The sequence below is a fragment of the Argopecten irradians genome, chromosome 4 (genome assembly GCF_041381155.1).
Source record: "Argopecten irradians isolate NY chromosome 4, Ai_NY, whole genome shotgun sequence".
NCBI classification, from domain to species: domain Eukaryota; kingdom Metazoa; phylum Mollusca; class Bivalvia; order Pectinida; family Pectinidae; genus Argopecten; species Argopecten irradians.
Window position 1 is genome coordinate 43,115,894 of NC_091137.1, and position 17,330 is coordinate 43,133,223.

At 36.9% G+C, this 17,330-nt stretch overlaps 1 protein-coding gene across 5 annotated transcripts in view; it reads left to right on the top strand.

The window, feature by feature from the left end:
• Positions 1–17,330, top strand: part of LOC138321758 (synaptotagmin-1-like) — a 176,165-nt gene that overhangs the window by 12,001 nt on the left and 146,834 nt on the right. For 3 of the 5 annotated variants that reach the window (XM_069265698.1, XM_069265701.1, XM_069265702.1), the window contains exon 1: positions 216–283. The exons of 1 other annotated variant lie outside the window; for it this stretch is intronic. The gene's annotated coding sequence lies outside the window, so the exon portion shown is untranslated. Of the gene's footprint in view, positions 1–215; positions 284–5,182; positions 5,759–17,330 lie in introns of those variants that run through there. One more of the 5 variants, XM_069265699.1, reaches the window with a different exon arrangement.

Below are 17,330 nucleotides of genomic sequence, written 5' to 3' on the forward strand. Positions count from 1 at the left end.
CCTCTGAAATATCTTCGGAAACCACGTACAGTCAGTGTCTAAACTCCACTACGATGCTGATATCGGAGATCATAATTTCAATAAAAAAATAATAAATAGTATGAAATTGGAATGGACGTCATCGACATTACTGGACAAATATATACATTTTGTACCTTTGAATGTGGTATCCGTCTCGAAGTCAACGGGAGTTGGTTCCCTTGCAACACGAGAGTAACATATTTCCCGCCAAATAAACATGTTGCTGAGGCGGACCAGGTGGGCACGACCATTGACCAGATCGGTAAGTTTTACCTGTTTTCTCAGTTCCGGACGTGATATGGTCCGGTTTAATGGGCAATTAATGAGTCGATATGTTGATTATTGTTATGGTTATTGGGCAATGAAACACAATAAAATGGGACAGTTGGACAGGATGTCAGAAGATATGTGGTAATCACCGAAGCATGACTAATCCCAGGGTTTTGTGTATGGTGTGCATACATGTACAGCTTTATCGGGGTTTTATTGGGATTTCAAAGCTATCAGAAACATTAGTAAGTGGTTTTCATCTTCTTAGAGGACAAAGCTGACAATGCAAATTCAAATGCATGCGGTTCATTCAATCACTAATACTTTTTTAACTTGCATTGTCAGCTTTTGACAAAATAAAAATTCCATCCAAAAACGAATTATGATCAGGTACATGTATAAAATGGTACATATGTACCTCACACACAGAAGATGTTGTTTCACGGACGTTTTGCAGTTGTAAGCATATTGCATGCGTGTACATTTACGTTAACCCTTGTAAAGTCCTTTAATTATTCAAGACATTATGTCTGCAGTCGCTCCTGCTGCTTGTATGGCAGAAGAATTAATTGTACCCCCTACCATGCATGGTGGTAATTAAATGTAAATTATTTTTGGTCTACATTGGAAAATAGCCATTTTTTCTTTTGATTCACCACTCATCAGGGGTTATATTCTAGTAGTTTTCAGTTATAGGACCCAGTTTGATATATCAGAGTTACTTTCCCTGGTTTCTCAATATATATACAAAGAGAATTAACTTTTTGAAATGACTGAAAACACAAAATTTTCACAACTCTTACCTGCTCAATACAAAATGTTCACAGATCTTACCCACTTAACCCTTTCACCCCTATATAACTTTATTAGACTCTACCATGCATTGATCTGGATAAGTCTTTTATGGCCTATAGTGGTGAAAGGGTTAATACAAAAAGTAAGCTGTGTTAGACTTTCAATCCATCAGATTACTGGAGGCTGGCTGATATATGCAACTATCAGCTATTGAATTAGAGTATTTTATTAGGTCACCTAGCTGAGATGATGTCTCAAGTGACCTAATCTAATCGTCAGTCGTCGTGCGTCATCCGCCGTGTGTTCGTAAACAATTTACATTTTCGACTTCTTCTCAAAAACCGCTGAAGCAATTTTAATGAAATTTTGCACACACCTTCTAAGGCATAAGGAAATTGTGAATTATATGACCCTCACCCCCCAGGGGACAGTGGGAGGGGCCAAAAAGGATAAAATTGACTTAAATTTCAAAAATCTTCTTCTAAACTCACAGATGTGGTAAAATCAAATACTCTTCATAGATAGAAAGGTCTCAAGACCCTCTACAAAAATTGTGAATTATATGACCCTGGGGTTTTAGGTTTCCCACTGGGGAGGGGGATAAGTTTACTATATTATGGTGAACACACATTTGGAGCATTATTTAGTCATTTATGATAGAAAATTGGTCAAATGTTGTCAGAATTATCCCTAAGAGATGGCCATTGAATCCTATTAACAAATTTTCCATGACTGACCCCCAGGGGCCTTAGGGGCGGGGCCAAAAGGGGTCAAATAGGCTAAAACTTTCAAAAAAATCTTCTGAAATTCTGGAACTGGTATGAGTCAAATACTTTATAGATGGAAAGGTCATAAGGTCCTTTACAAAAATTGTGGATTATATGACCCTGGGGTCTCATGTTTCCCCCTGGGGAGGGGGTCAAGTTTACTATAGTTTATATATATAAAAACAAATTTATGAACGTTAGGTTTAACTTTAAGTTTATTCTAATTGGTAAATACTTCTTACAGATTTGAACCAACTTTGCAATGCTCTTTCTGTATCAGCACTCAGGTGACCGTTAAGGCCTCTTGGGCCTCTTGTATTAGAGCAGAATCGGACTGGGTCAATCATTGGAGACCAGGTAGCTCGATCAGTAGGCCATCAGGAGATCCTGGGTTCTAATCCTGGTTTGACCACTAACTTTGCTTTACTCTCCTGTGACAATATATAGATGCAGTGATTTTAAACTTTGGGTGTTCATGACCTTGAATTTACCACATGCACTGAACAGATGTAAGGTGTTGGTTTGTTTTTTGTTCTTGGACATAGGAAAGTGTGTCAAAATTTAAGTTTTTGTGCCAAATTCAAGGCCAGTTATTGGTGTTTTTTCATATTAGGTCATAGTGACAAAATTGTCAAGTCTGGCAATGTCTTTGAAATACAGTCAAACCTGTCTATAACAACCACTGTAGGGGAGACAAAAACGGTCGCTATAGACATGTTGCCTTTATAGACAGGTTGGGGTTTTGTGCCAACCAGCGATTCAGTAAATAAAACAGAATTATATTTATGCAAAACAGACCTGCTATTGGATATTGGTATATTTAATATATGTAGCATGCATTATTCAAAAACTAATTGTTCAATATAAACTTAAGTTGACCCAATAGTGAATTAAACAATACAAACTACTGCAGTCTACCAAAACACATAGACACTCTTACATCACATCATCCATACAGTATTAGACTCAATAAGCGCCCAGGGCATTCAAAAAATTTAAACAAATGGAAAGGTGCAAATGAGACGAAATTATTGCAAATGATCTATACAGTTTTGTGTAGTTTTGGTTGGTCTTTATTTATGCCTGGGCAATTGAAATCGAGGCCTCAAAAAAGAGGTGTGGTACGTATAAGGACATGGGCACTTATTGGGTCGTTTACTGTATATTAACTTTGTAGTTGTAACCTAGTTCTGGATGTGATATGTTTGTGTCAAAGGACTGTTATGCCCCTTGCTGTTTCAACATCTGTTTTTGGATGGTACTTCAGTTTTAAATATTGATTATCATGCGTAAAGAAGGTGTATTGAATTGCAAGTCACTTGACTGAAAAAAATAATGAAAAAAAAAAATAATTAAAAAACAGTATCCATGTTTAAATTTCTATCTGGCACATTAAAAGTTTTCCATAATTTACTGAAACCTAAATTTAAATATTGGTTCTTTTCGAGATTTAGACCAGGTTAAAAAATTTTTTTTTTTAATTTGTTGCATTTGCATGTTTTCTTTTAAGGTAATCTACAAAGTCATATGAACTATTGTAGCTATTTATATCCAGATTCTTGTGTCTGCGATATAAGCATTAAAAAGTAAATGGAAATAATATTGATTAGCATCTTAGAGTCTTACAACGTAACAAAATGAAAGCATTTCCTCAAAGAACATATATCTTAAAATATACCTTTCTTGTCATTGAACACGGAAAATTATTGTGTACGTTGGTTATATCGTCTTTAGAATTCCGGAAGATTCCTAGAGCAATGCAATAGTTATATCGCCATCAAAGAGGATGTGAGCTGTATTGGCTATGTAGGTTGTAGTGACAACACACGAATGTCGACATTGATTGATCAGCACAGAATTTTCTTTTCACTGTCAATTGAAATGACCAAATGAAACTACATAAAACGTATGAAATGAATGAATAATTGATTTGCCACTTCTGATACGGAAATTTTCACACTCGTTAATGTTTTGAAGGAATTAGGAGTCATTATGGCTAAGGCATGTTGCCAAGGCGATTAAATCCTTTCACCCCCTAATCTGTAGCAATAGAATTCCAATCTTTTTGATATGGATTAGTTCATTATGCGCCGACAGGTTAAGCAGCATTGATCTGCCGGATTTTCTACCTTTCTGTGTAATAAAATGGATATCAGTGTTGTGCAAGTCCCGAATTTACATAGCGTATAAATGATCAGAAAGAGCAAAAATTTCAAAATTAACATGTATTGAGGACGAAAATCAATGGAATTGGACCCGAAGTGTGATGAAGCATGATGATGACTGGCAGTAAAGGTCATTTGAGATTCGGTATATATTGAATAAACCTCATTTAAACAGTTCAATCAGACGCGGCTGATATCTACAATGAACTGCCTATAATCACTGGCACAGATCTTTGGGAATCTCCTCCAGGCATTTACGATCGGTTTTATGACAGTGCATACAACTATTAATACTAATGTTCTTAGCACATCAAGTTTGCAGTCATTGTAAACAGGGGAAAAGAAAAGATAAGAAAAAAATTAAAGAAATTACTAAATACAATTGATGACTAGTCATATATATATCTTATACGTAAATAGTCACATTTTGTCACATCAAAAGCTTATATAATTTGCAGTTTGATATCTTGAAAAATTCTGTGCGAGAAAATTCTTAACTTTAAAGCTAGACAAAAAATTATACATAACATTGCTTCCTAGTCAGTTGTTTTGTTGATTATGTATTGATCAAAAGTTTGGTGTTGTTTGTGATAGTGAGTGATTAAAAAAAGGCTTAATGCATTAAGCTTAAGACAATTAAGCTTAATGGATATTGCTTAATGAGTGAAAGAGAAAAATAATTGATTTGGATATAAATTATGCAGAAACCTAAAACTTTTTATTTATTTTTAGGTCATCTGAAATGGGAGCCTTACTGAAATTTGGCTTTAAAATCTGACTCCTCCTTAATCCTTGAATGGGTTTTTACATCCATATATGGATGTATTAAGGGCTTCCAAGTTTGTTCATCAAATGACATTTACCTATTTCAGAAACTTACATATTCAAAACTAAGGAGTTCCTTGTATTGTTTATATTAATTGTTAACCACTAATTTATACTGTGACTTTGTTGTTTTGTGCCATCAGTCAGATGACCGTTAAGGCCCATGGGCCTCTTGTTTTATTTCTCAGTTTAGAAACCGATATGTTTCAGAATTGTTATTTTTTTTAGTGATTTTAATGTATTTGACATATTTCTTCAATAGTTTAGTTGGAATAAATTCCTCTATTCCACAGTGTCTGATCATCGGTCTTTTATTATTATTGCATAGAACATGGCCTTTTGTTTTTTTGCCCTAGTCTTTTCACTGTGTCAGTAGGGAAAATTGTCAAATTTGCCAGGTGACTGACTTTACAGGATTAGAATATATAAAGTGAGAAAAGAGTGATGGAAAAAGAGACCTAATCAGATCGCGGGAGTTTTTTTTTTTTTTACTCAGCAACAGCAGGGATGTGTTAGAACCCCCGGGGTCCAGCAACCCGATCATCTAATTGTTCTTGATGTAGCTATCCCCTCGAGCGAATAATGAAGGGTTGATCATCATTACTAACAACATCGACAGTCACAGTTGTTATAGAGGACTAGCTGACAATATCAGTTTTTGCCTTGAGCCTTTTTGAGGTTGATTTGTTGTTAGTTCACACAATGTGTGAGAGATAGGGAGATTTTATAGAGAATCTAGGTGTATTGTCCAATTGTTATTATCATCTGTATCAAACACCTGTGTCACTCGGACGGATTTGTCACACTGACGGGGAGAATTATATATACACTGTGACAATCTTATCCTACAGATATGCACTCTAACTGAATCATAAAGGATCAAAAGCATTTCCTAGTAATCTGATACGATTGAATGTAAGTACATTTATTTGTATGTATTCTGGTTCTCTGTACCATGTGGGAGGTTTGGGATTGTTTCAATTGTTGTGTGACATTTGCAAAGGTTCATCGTACCCTAGTCAAAGAGAATTAAAACCAGTATCAGAACTTAGGTAGGATGTATCATACTTGGTATTCACACACATCAAAGACAAATAAGATGTTTTGTATACTGAAATAGAGCCGTTAGTCTGTTTTTGACGTGTGTCCTTGACTTTGGTCTGATAAACTATAGAAAATATATTATCTCTATATACCATCTGTCACACATATCCTCCCTCTGTCTCGCCTTCTCAATTGATACAGAAATCACACACGCTAACCTTACAGATTGACAGACAACTACGTAGCAATGTTTCATGCACGTATATATCTTTTGTGAGTATCACAAACTGCTTTAGTGACCACTTCTATAAAAGATGCTACATCGCTACAGACAAATGGTACTTTTTCGCTGTCAAAAACAGGAGCAGGCGAATCAGTAGTTTTCTTCAGTTACAAAAGTTACTTAATTACTTTACACCATTACCACCATTGAAATGTTTGAGCTTCTAATTTTACTTTAACACTATTGCAATGCAAAAAAATTCCATGGCACTATGTCCTATATGGAATGAAACTGTTATTGTCCATGCACCGAGAGCAAAATAAATTATCTTACATGTATTTTTGTGTTAATTAGACACATGTATATGCATCATTAAACATCACTTATTGTTTAAATGATGGGTATGCCTTTGTGTCCAAAACAATCACAAGGAAAAACTAAAAGAAAAGAAATTAAAATATTTTACGAGATTGTCAAACTACTAAAATACTTGTCCAAAAGTAAAACTGAAATAAATTGCTTGAAATAAATCAAGTTTTCAGTTATTTTTGTTTTATTTGACAAATTCTAATTTTCACAATTTTCGTCAGTACCACGATTATTTTCACAATTCTGAAGTCCCCGGCCCCATCCACACAAAAGTAAGAGAGCCCTGCCTTTCTATTTCAGCTGCAATAACAGTGATACACAAGCTGACCTAATAAGACAACTACATTTTTGTCTGAAAATCTCAAAGGACACCATGTTGTCATTAAATTAGGGGCTGTTTCAGAAAAAAATTGAAGCTTAAAAGTACATTGAATATAATTATTGTAAACTTATCTTTTTTTCTAACCTTTGTTTGGTGTCATATTCATCAAAGGTTTTAAAATTCTCTTTAAAATAATTCAAAACTTGACATCAAGGTAATCTAATTCAAATGGTCAGAATTTTTATGTATATGGAGAAAGCTGGCAAGGCAATCATATTTTGAGACAGATAAAACTGTGAAGGAAACCCAATAAGTTATACACTTCATTTTCACATATACAATATTTCCTGCCATCGATATTTTCAACTTATATTACGAATACATCGGTTCACTATCAAAGTGCCCTTACTGACAACTGTGCATCCATACTATTATCTTTTTTTTACAATTGTAAACAAAGTGTAACAGGGCGAGAGTTAAAGTGTGCCTCCAGCTGGGCTCGAACCCGCGGCCCTGGACTTACTGGTCCGCCGTTCTGCCGACCGAGCTAAAGGGAAATTCCCCCTAGCGCAAAGCTAGAAGGCGACCGTATCGTTATATTATATGTACAATAAAAACCTGCTACACTAGCATTTGAATTGGCATTTGAGTTTTCTCTTGAAATTACTCGAAAATTTGTACCTCACTAAATTTAAGTGTTTACATTATACAGTTATCCTTTATATAGAGGTCTTACAGAAAGTCACACTGAATATAGGTTTGATTTATTGTAGATGTCATTATGTCTTTAGAAATAATGTATATATACCCAGGGTTATAGATTTCAAACTAACCAGATCGAAATACTAACTTAAAAAGTTGACTGTAAATAATCAGAATTTCATCCACGCTTCACTGATTTCTGTTTAAGATCGGTGTACATTAAGATTACAACATAATCTCGTTTTAATGCGGTATGTTAATGGGAAGGCCTTCAGATATTTATTTTACTACTCAACCAGTGAAAAACAGGTTTAAAGTCTTATAAATAACATACATCGAGAAAGGTGTGCAATTTATCCCGAGATTTTTATTTACTGCTATTGATCTGTATATATTGGATATATAAATGTAAAGCGTCCATTTGATATATTATACGTTGCAGTAATGAGTCGGATTGACTTATGATTGAATCTGATAAACAAGGTAAAAATATACCAAGTATAGTTCACATTGGGGAAAAAAACTTGAAAAGATTTTGATGGAATTTAAGTTAGCATTGCCACCATAAGGTATGTATATTAAAATTCCATTTGATTAATTGATATATTTTATATTTGTCACAGCTGTAAAAAAAGTGTGTTGATTCATTTTTAGTGCGAGCGTACTTGCACTATTATATTCCTTGTCGGTTGTAAAGTCTTTGTACATCCGCTATGCTCAGATTCCAACTGCGCATGCGATACCGGAAGTCAGTGTCTTATACTGCTTAATAGATTTCGCCATGATTTAGTGACACCAAACTTTCAAAAACATATATCAAGATATACTTGTCAGCAATAATCTACTATAAATTAACAACAGTGACATTACACAGTGCTAAACGCATTTGTTTTATGTAAACTTCAAGCAGCGTTATATCATACAAACTCTTGCATCGGTCACGATATTCTAAGCATTCCTTGAATTTAGAAACTTCCGGAAGAATGCATTGCAATTCAGGTTGATAACGTCAATAAAAGAAAGTGACGAAACAGATCGCTTTTAGTACCGGCCACATATATTTAATTAATTATTTCACATCATCCTAGGTCCTAGGTGTACGTTGCACTTTCGCTTATTAAACCCTGTGACCATAGACCACATTTGCTGCAGTTCTAATTAATATTTATAAAATTAAACGGCTTTGCGTTAGAGAAACAGAATAAAAAAAATCTGAGCTCTGGATCTAATGTACCCCAGAAAGGCGTTCAAGCATGACACAGGTAAGTCACCACCTGCACAGAGACTGGACAGTGTTCTAGTGGATGACTATTTTGAACAGTGAAACAAGTGTATCGTATCAATATCAATATGATAATAAACACACTTTATGTAACAAAGAACTTCAAAGTAATTTCACATTTAAAGTTCTGATGAAGTAAATGGAAGTATTTATTACAATGCAAAAAGGGCGTAAACCGTCTCCTTGCAATAGTCCCAAAGATAATGAGCGAAAGTGCTACGTGCTGTTGCAGAGGGTGATTTCATACCGGAAATTAAGGTTAGGAAGTATTTAGCGAGCACTTAATGTCTAACAGACTAATTTCTAGTTTGAAATTTTTTCTTGAAAAATGTTGTTTTCTAAAAACATATATATCGTATCATATTTTTCTCAATTAGTGTTCCCTCCCCTAGAAAGCATCCCTACTTTCTTTTTAACTTATTCACCCCTGCAAATTCATAATGGACTATTCCAGTTACAAATTGGAAGAGTTCAAATGTGACTTCAGGGGCGAATAAGCTAAGTATATCCAATTATCCATGATATAATTTATTCATCGTTTGACACATGAAGATAATTTTGTGTTGTGGTTTTATGTATTGAATTATGGATGCCAATGTCACAGGTTAATGTCACATTATGGAAATTTTCTATTGACAGTTATATAAAGAGGCATTTTCTCTATAATCTATACATATTATGGCAGTCGCTCGAAACTAAAATTAATTATAACGCTTTAGGGATTCTATAGGTTTCTGATCATAGTAAAAATAGTGAAATACTTTTATGACCTCACTATTTTTTTTTTTTTGGAGGGGTGGGGGTGGAGGAGGGGGGAGTGTTGGTTGGGGCAGCGCAGCGTATATGGTATACCTACAGGTAAAAGGAGATGTATGATTTAGTATGTCCTGTCCTTGGTCATGTTATGATTTGATATCCTTTGGACGGCCGTAACGTATTTATGCGTAATTATGCATTTGCCCCATTTCATGCACCCTTCTGGAGCCCCACTGAGACCGTTGAAAACTAAATACTAGTTTTTTGAAAAGAAGATGTTCATCCCTATATAGCATGTCAATATCGATTCGGTCATTGCATTAGTGACGTCACAAATCACCTTTGAACATGCCCAAATAAGTCAAAAATTGAGGTCTGAAACCCGGATTTTAGTGTGTGCCCGGAAACCTGTCGTTGTGAGCTTAATTATCAAGATACAGACATGCAGATGGTCTTAAACGATAGAAGAGATATCAAAGTAAGAGAAAATAAGAGAGAAAGGGGAAAGGAAGGGGAAAATAGCACCGATTTCAAAAAAAAAAAAAAAAAAAAAAAACAAGTCCCACGCGCAGGTTTCTGCCTTCCATGACCCGTGCGTGGTGACCTTTAGGGGACTTCCGGTGACTGTTTTTACTTGTTTGTAGTGTGTGCTGTTTGTTATCATCGTGAAAATGGCATCAAACCGTAATCTAGATGCAAACTGCTTTCATAGATGGCATTTGTAATAACCTACTATCAAAATTGAGTCAAGTTCGAATCCTGCCGGCCGTCGAAAGGATATGGAGTCTAGAGTATGTATATGTCATGCTGACATTTTTAGAGTTTATCTAGTGACATTCAACTAGTAAAGTATAGGCACTAATGGGAAATATTTCAGACATTGGTATGATTACTTTGAATGTAGTCACCCTAGGATTACATTGAATGTAGTCACCCTAGAATGTAGTCACCCTGTATATAAGTTATGTGTAAAGTTTATCTAAAAATGGTAGAAACATATACAAGTCAAAATAACTACTGCTACAGGCCATATTGATTTTAATTTTTTGTTGTGTCATTTTGCTGTATGCCTAAAACTATTCATACAACATACACCTGAAGCATGGTACAAATGTAATTAAAAAACTGACACAGATGTTGTATATCAGCTGTTAATTAGATACATATTAATAAATTTTATCGCACATGCTTCCATGCACCAATCCTTTATAATCAACATTTGTCACCATCTGATACTCCCATTACTCCCAAACCCTAAACTCTGCACAACACTTCCACTATTCTTCATCCTTCACAATCTAACCCTCACAATTTTCCACCCTCCACAATCGTACTCCTACACAATTCCCCCAACAACAACACTTCAAGTTTAGATCCAGATTTGTCTACCCCTCAATCCCCCACCATCCTTTGCCCCCATCATACCACTTTCCTAAATCCCTTACCTGTTTCACACCTGTTTCACCTCACCTTTGCCCCCATGATACCACTTTCCTAAATCCCTTACACCTGTTTCACCTCACCTTTGCCCCCATGATACCACTTTCCTAAATCCCTTACACCTGTTTCACCTCACCTTTGCCCCCATGATACCACTTTCCTAAATCCCTTACACCTGTTTCACCTCACCTTTGCCCCCATGATACCACTTTCCTAAATCCCTTACACCTGTTTCACCTCACCTTTGCCCCCATGATACCACTTTCCTAAATCCCTTACACCTGTTTCACCTCACCTTTGCCCCCATGATACCACTTTCCTAAATCCCTTACACCTGTTTCACCTCACACCTTGCCCCCATTGTACCACTTTCCTAAATCCCTTACACCTGTTTCACCTCACCTTTGCCCCCATGATACCACTTTCCTAAATCCCTTACACCTGTTTCACCTCACCTTTGCCCCCATGATACCACTTTCCTAAATCCCTTACACCTGTTTCACCTCACTTTTGCTCCCATGATACCACTTTCCTAAATCCCTTACACCTGTTTCACCTCACCTCTGCCCCCATGATACCACTTTCCTATATCCTTTACACCTGTATCACCTCACCTTTGCCCCTATTATACCACTTTCGTAAATCCCTTACACCTGTTTCACCTCACCCTTGCCCCCATGATACCACTTTCCTAAATCCCTTACACCTGTTTCACCTCACCTTTGCCCCCATGATACCACTTTCCTAAATCCCTCACACCTTGTTTCATTGTGCCTTTGGCCTCCACAGTCCTCAGCCCCCATTCTACGATTTCCCTAAATCCCTCACACCTGTTTCACCTTACCTCTGCCCCCATTCTACGATTTCCTAAATCCCTTACACCAATGATTCACCCTTCCCTCATGGCTGTATATCCTTTATCCCCAAAGTTGCTAACCCACACACTGACACAATACATCATTCCCATCATATCACTTCATACTCCTACCCCTATAAATCCTTCGTCCCTGAATACCTCCTCCCAGTAACCCCACAACTTCACCTAACATTTCTTAGTCTATGTTTTTCGTCTCTAGAATAAAAATTATGAATGAAATAGAAATTGAGAAAATGATTGAAAGGAAATATGGCATTATATATCAGATATGAAGGGTACATTTTAACATAGCTAAAAATATCTGTGAAATAGACGGAAATAATATTGTTCATTTGACCTAGATATGCCCAGGGGCAAGTGTCAAAGTAAGTGTATTTATGTGTAAAATCTCACTGAATATATTTCAAGGATGATCAGACAATTTTGGTGTTTAGCTCTAGATGCTGTGTAAGTTTTATTAGCTCACCTGGCCTGCGGCGTCCGTCGTCCGTCCGTCCATCCGTCGTCCGTCTGTCAACATTTCCTTTAAATCGCTACTTGTCATAAAGTACTGCATGGATTTTAACAAAATTTGGTCAGAAAATTCCTTAGGCAAAGGGGATCAGATTTTGCATAAATGGTGACCCTGACCCCCCTGGGGCAGGAGGGGCAGGGCCCAATAGGGGTAAAAGAGGTAAATCCTATAAATCGCTACTTGTCCTAGAGTTCTGCATGGATTGCAACCAAATTTGGCCAGAAACTTCCTTTGGGGTAGGGGATCAGATTTTGCATAAATGGTGACCCTGACCCCCCTGGGGCAGGAGGGGCGGGGCCCAATAGGGGTAAAAGAGGTAAATCCTATAAATCGCTACTTGTCCTAGAGTTCTGCATGGTTTGCAACCAAATTTGGCCAGAAACTTCCTTAGGGGAAGGGTATCAGATTTTGCATAAATGGTGACCCTGACCTCCCTGGGGCAGGAGGGGCGGGGCCTAATAGGGGTAATAGAAGCAAATTCTATAAATCGCTACTTGTCCTAGAGTTCTGCATGGATTGCAACCAAATTTGGCTTGAAACTTCCTGTGGGGTAGGGAATCAGATTTTGCATAAATGGTGACCCTGAACCCCCTGGGGCAGGAGGGGCGGGGCCCAATAGGGGTAAAAGAGGTAAATCCTATAAATCGCTACTTGTCCTAGAGTTCTGCATGGTTTGCAACCAAATTTGGCCAGAAACTTCCTTAGGGGAAAGGGATCAGATTTTGCATAAATGGTGACCCTGAACCCCCTGGGGCAGGAGGGGGGGGGGCCCAATAGGGGAAATAGAGGTAAATCCTATAAATCGCTACTTGTCCTAGAGTTCTGCATGGATTGCAACCAAATTTGGCTAGAAACTTCCTTTGGGGTAGGGGATCAGATTTTGCATAAATAGTGACCCTGACCCCCCTGGGGCAGGAGGGGCCGGGCCCAATAGGGGTAAAAGAGGTAAATCCTATAAATCACTACTTTGTCCTAGAGTTCTGCATGGTTTGCAACCAAATTTGGCCAGAAACTTCCTTAGAGGAAGGGGATCAGATTTTGCATAAAAGGTGACCCTGAACCCCCTGGGGCAGAAGGGGCGGGGCCCAATAGGAGTAATAGAGGTAAATCCTATAAATCACTACTTTTCCTAAGAGTTCTTGCATGGATTGCAACCAAATTTAGCCACAAACATCCTTGGGGTAGGGGAACAGAAATTTTGTAATAAATTTGGCTCTGACCCCCCAGGGGCAGGAGGGGCGGGGCCCAATAAGGGAAATAAAGGTAAATCCTATAAATCGCTACTTTTCCTAAAGTTCTGCATGGATTGTAACCAAATTTAGCCACAAACATCCTTGGGAGAAGGGAACAGAACTTGTAATAAATATAAATTTTGGCTCTGACCGCCCCCCCCCCCTCGCAGCAGGAGGGGCAGGACCTAATAGGGGAAATAGAGGTAAATCCTATAAATCGCTACTAGTCATAGTAAGTTCTGCATGGATTGTAACCAAAATGGGCTCAAACATCAGAACTTGTATAAATTTTTGCTCTGACCCCTGCAGGCAGGAGGGGCAGGGCCAAATAAGGGAAATAGAGGTAAATCCTAAAAATCACTACCGTACTTTTCCTAGAGTTCTGCATGATTGAAACCAAATTTAGCAACAATCATCCTTGGGAGAAGGGGAAGTTGTATAAATTTTGGCTTCACTTACACCCAGACTATCCATGCTTTCTTGTGTACCAGTAGAGAAGAAAAATATGCGGCCAGACCTGGATTCGGGGACATCAGAACACCAGCTGAAATGTAGCAAACAAACCGGGATTCCAACCTGGGACCTCAGAACACTAGTCAAATGCCCTACTGCTGAGCTACCTGGTCGCCGATGATCTACCCCGTCCAATCCCGCTACACTATAAAGTTGGTTGATTAGACCCAAGGTCCACCCATGGGTGTGCCCAGAAACGATTGCGTGACAGCACGTAAAACTCTTCACTTCCCAAGGTCCTATTAGACCAAAAAAAAAAAAAAAAAAAAAACTCATCTGTTTAGGGTTCCCCGACCGACCCTAATTTTTTACCCATGACTGTAATTTTTTTTCCACTTTTCTAAGGAAAAAACAATTAAAAGTCGGGATTTCAATCTCAGACTCCAGTTCCGGCCATCATCTCAGAGTTAAAGACACTAAAAAAGAGAAAAAAAATCCTCTCAACCTACCAACCCTATTTTTTTTTTGGCCTTATAATTAATAAATCTAGGGTCATTTATGGATGGCCTTCCTTGTATGCAACGTCTTGTGTGTCTGAATAGCTGTATGTTTTGGGAGGCTGTGGTATATTCATGTTGTGTTTCCTTGTAAAAGCTATTGTCCTTTTATGGTCCTATCTCTCTGAAGTAATGACCCCAGAGACAGCCAATAACAGTGCACCCCACCTGATCACATTATACTGACAACGGGCGAACCAGTTGTCCCACTTCCTTGATGCTGAGTGCCAAGCAGGAATGGAAACAACCACTTTTACAGACTATGAATGTCTTGACCAGGGGACAAAACATGAAGTCTTCCTCACAAGACCAAAGGATCAACTCAAACTCAAAAGTGAGGCAATGTCAAGGGAGACATCAGGAAGAGGAAAGCCATAAAGAAAGACGAGAAAAGATAAGATCCCAAATTTAGTTGCCGTTTACAATCATGCAGTGTGTCAGCAGATACAATTTTAAAGCCCTACTTATATACCTGCAGGATTTGCACTGTAAAATAAGCAAGAACATTTCCTATTAAAAGAAGAACGGTTAAGGTTAGGTTGATTTTGCTTTACAATTTTCAAGGTCAGTTAACACAGTCACCCCTGAAGACACATTTGAGCTCTCCTAATTCAAAGGCAGGAACAGTTCATTATGAATTTTCAGGGGTGAATGAATTAAGGATTTAAGGATTCAAATGCCAGGTTTTAGATAAAGACTTTGAGGAAAATCAGCAACCTATGATCACTATCTGGCAACATCAGCCTCCATGTGGGTTTCAAACCCTCAGCTCAAAGGTGGAGGGCTAAGTTGTAATATGTGAAAAAAAAAACACTTCTTAAGCACACAGGCAATCAGCGCATTAACAAGAAGGCTGTCCTTAAATTGATTGATCGATGGGGCTTAATGTTCTTTTTCCGGTAATAACCAAGCTGAGGACACTTGTCCTTAAAGAATCTTAGTGGTTGATAAATTGTTAAGTAAAAGTGATCTACACAAATCAAAAATGATTTATATATAAATCAAACCTTAAGGTTAGTAAACTTGTTGGTGGCCATTGAACTTGTTCAGCTGATTTGTGGATGACTTTTAACTTGTCATTTGAAAATTATGAATCATCAAAATTAAAACTGGAGATGGAACAAATTTGAGAGTATAAAACTTCAGGTGAAAAATTTGTGGATATTTAAAGATATTGTGCAAATTAATATTTTGTAATGTTGATTATTGACATGTTTCCGCTATAGATTTTAAGGAAGAAAGGAACATAAGTTTGTTCCTAGTAATGTATAAGTAAATCAACTTACGGGGTAATTTCATGTGTGATTAAAATTTTCGTATTTCGTAGGCTATAAAAAATCATGCAAAAAATTTACAGGAAATTGGTTCAAATATAGGGAAGTAGAGTTTTAGAAGTATAAATCGTGGAAATCTAATTGTTGTGCAAAAGTTCTTTTGTGTGAAAACGCGTAAGTGTCAGTCGCTGCAAAAAAATGTAGATTAACGGTAATTAATGTTGATATGGGCTTATACTAAAAATGTCTTTCTATTAAGGTTCATGTAAATATACATTAAGAGATGTTTTGCCATGTCCATTTTAAAAGATCACTACCATATTTTCCAGATTATAATTCGGAAAATTCAGCACTCTAGCTGGTGCAGGTATTTGTTTGCATTATGTGACATAGGTGTTACTGTTGACTGCAGTCATTTTTGTGAAAATATGTGAAATATGTATGTTTAATGAGAATTAGTGCACAAACTGCACCAGAGAGCAGTGATTTATATATATAGGCTTGCAAATAATCACTGGATTGACTCAATACTTGAGGATCTGAATTTCTCCCATAATTCACAGAGTTTGTTTCCATACCTGACAGGGTTTTCCTGCAGTTGCTAGAGAAAAAATAACTCTGTCTTTAACCAGGGAAGGGAAAAGACAGCCAATATATATGCTAGACAATAATGTAACATCATCAATACATGCGACACATGTCGATGACTGTAATTTTGACACAATAGTGATCATTACATGATGAAAATCCTAATAAAAGGCTTAAATTGCATCATTTTTTTCTAAGTATTGATGTCACTATTTTTGTAGTTCATCGGGGCATGAAAGAAATTTTGTTTGCAAATGCTTATACTTAATTTTTCAGACTACTTGATAACAAAGATACAGTTAGACGTATGATTCCATTAATTTTTACATCAATAAGCAACGTTGATGTGTCTGTAGTGACGTCATGATAACATGACGTAACAGTAGTAATATGAAGAAAAAAATATTTGCCAATCAGATTTATAATGAAAACAAATAAAGATTATAATTATTAAAATGTGGGAGAACAATAATTAAACTTTTGTGTGTTAGATGAACAGGGATATCTCAGCCCTTATGTAAGATTTTGGCAGTCACCACTTGGTAAGCCTTTTGCTGACAGGCCAAAATCTAACACTCAATCTGATTAATATCGGTGTCTATTTGACAGACCAATGTTGGATTTTATTAGATATTAACTGTGTAACTGATTCTTTTCGTGGAATCGATATTTGTTCGCGAAAATTTGATCAACAAAAGTATTAATGGATAAATTATTTGTACCTTTATATATAGCCAAATCAAGAAATTTAGAAATTATTTAAAAGTTTAACTTCCTGTTGTTAGTTTAGATTCTGAAAATTTCGACTCTCAAAAATAACTGAATATACATTATATTAGTCTTGGCTGTAGTTC